This window comes from Hipposideros armiger, unplaced genomic scaffold (genome assembly GCF_001890085.2).
Source record: "Hipposideros armiger isolate ML-2016 unplaced genomic scaffold, ASM189008v1 scaffold_555, whole genome shotgun sequence".
Classification (NCBI taxonomy): domain Eukaryota; kingdom Metazoa; phylum Chordata; class Mammalia; order Chiroptera; family Hipposideridae; genus Hipposideros; species Hipposideros armiger.
Genome location: NW_017731905.1, coordinates 160,696 through 163,098, shown reverse-complemented (window position 1 = coordinate 163,098; position 2,403 = coordinate 160,696).

Sequence of the window (2,403 nt, the reverse complement as noted above, 5' to 3'; positions counted from 1 at the left end):
TTGAGCTCTGAGCAACAGCGGTTCAAGTCCTGGCCTGAGCTGAGCAGCTGCTGAGCTGCCAGCAGGTGGCAGGATGGCTCAGCTAAAAACAAACAAACAAACAAAAAACTGGTGTGCTACAAAAAAGCAGTACTTAGAAAGTAATTTATAACATAAAAGGCATAAACTAGGAGAGACTAAGGATGGAAATCAATTATTTAAATTTACATTTCAAGAAGTCAAATAAAGAACAGAAAATTAAAATCAACAGTAATTGGAAGAAAATACTGATGACAAGAATAAAAGTTATTAATAGAAAGATGAATAAAACTGATAAAACCCTATGAAACTAATTAAGAAAAATTGAGAGAATACCCAAATAAACATCAATAGAATCAAAGGGAGAATATCAATATTTTGAAAGGCATTAAAATGAAAAGATATTATGTTTGTTAATATATTAGATTATTTAGGTAAATAAAAACTTCTTAAAATTAAATTCACCAGTGACATGAAAAAATAGAAAATTTTAATACTCTTATAGCTATTAACAAATAGTCAATCAAACATCTTCCAACAACAACAAAAAACTACAGTCCCAGGTGACATCACCAGTGAAAGTGAATTCAACCAAATATTTAAGGAAAAAATAATGCCAATATAACATAGACACTTACAGAATATGAAAAAAAGAACCACTTGCCAATCAATTGATAGAATGATAGAATTCACAGAGATATGAATATAAGAGAATATATCCTTAACAAAATATAAACAAAACAAGTATAAAATTTGAATGTATTACAGGAATGCATTTTTTTTAACATTCCAAAATCAGTATATCTCATGTCATTAGCAGAGTAAGTGATAAAGTTAATATGGATATCTCAAGGAAGGACAAAATGTTCTTTGATAAAATTAAATATTCGTTTTTCGTGAAAACACACACCAAGAATAGATGAGAACTCCCTTAATACTGTAAAGGTCATTTTTAAAACAACAAATAATATGCTTGATATGAACTATTGAACTCTTCTATATACTAAGATCAATGAAGAAATAAGGGTGCATACTATCCCTTAAATTTAACATTGTACTACAACTCCTACCCAGTAGAGTAGGGTAAAAAAAATTATACGGACAGAAGTAAAACTATCATTATTTACACAAAATTTAAATGTCTATAAGTAAATTATTAAAATTAATAAGCAAGTTTAGAAAAATGAATTGCATTTCTTATTTCAATATTAACAGGACATAAAATATTAATGATAAAATTTGGAATATCATCAAATGCATTCAATGCCTAGGTAATAAATATAGCAACAGATACATAAGACTGCTATGTAAAAAAGTATAAAATATTATTGAAAGAAGCTAAAGAAAACCCAAATAAAATTTAAATATACTATGTTTATGGATTGGAAAATAATTGTTCTTCTCAAATTGGTCCATAGATCAATTCAATATCTATCAAAATCTGAACAGATTTATTTTTTGTATGTTGATCTTAACACGCTAAATTTAAAACTTAAATAGAAAAGAAATCTCAGGGTAATCAAGACATTCCTGGAGAAAAAGAACAATAAGGGAGTATTTGATCAGTGGATATCAAGATTTATAATACATTTCAGCTAATTAAGGTAGGATGGTATTGACAAGAATAAGTAATTTGACTATTGGCATAGAATAGGGAACAAGTAACACACTCATCTATTTATGGGCGATTTATAAAAAAGTAGCTCTGTTAACAGTGGGGATAAATTTTGGCAGTGTTAGTTATATTGGATATCTATACAAAAAAAGTGGTTCCTACTACACATTTGACATAAAAATCAACTACGAGTACATTATAAATTTCTATCAAAATACTAAAACAATAAAACACAAATATTATATAGAATATAGTCAGGATCTCAGAGTAGAGATACAAAAAGCATGAAACATAAGGAAAAAGATTAATAAATTTGAATATCTGCTCATCAAAAGATATATTAAGTCAACCGAAAGGCAAGTCACAAACTATCTTGCAATACATTAAACAATAATAGGTTCATATCTAGAAAAGTTAAAAACTCATAAATCAATAAGAAAAGGTTATTCAAGAGAAAACAGGCAAGAGATTTTAACAGGTACTTCAGGAAACCAAATGGCTAACGAGCTTATGAAATGCTTCTCATCTTCAATAGAAACTAGGGAAGCGCAAATTAAAACCCCAATCAGATAATTCTACACATCTGCTAGAATAGCAAAAATTAAAATATCAACTATACCACATGTGGCTAAGCATGTCTACTCATACACTTCTCGTGTGAGTGTAAATTGATACAACTGCTATATTAGTTTTCTCTGCTGCGTAACGAATTACCCCAAACTAAGCAGCTTAAAACAACACACATTTACTATCTCACAGTGTCTTTTGGT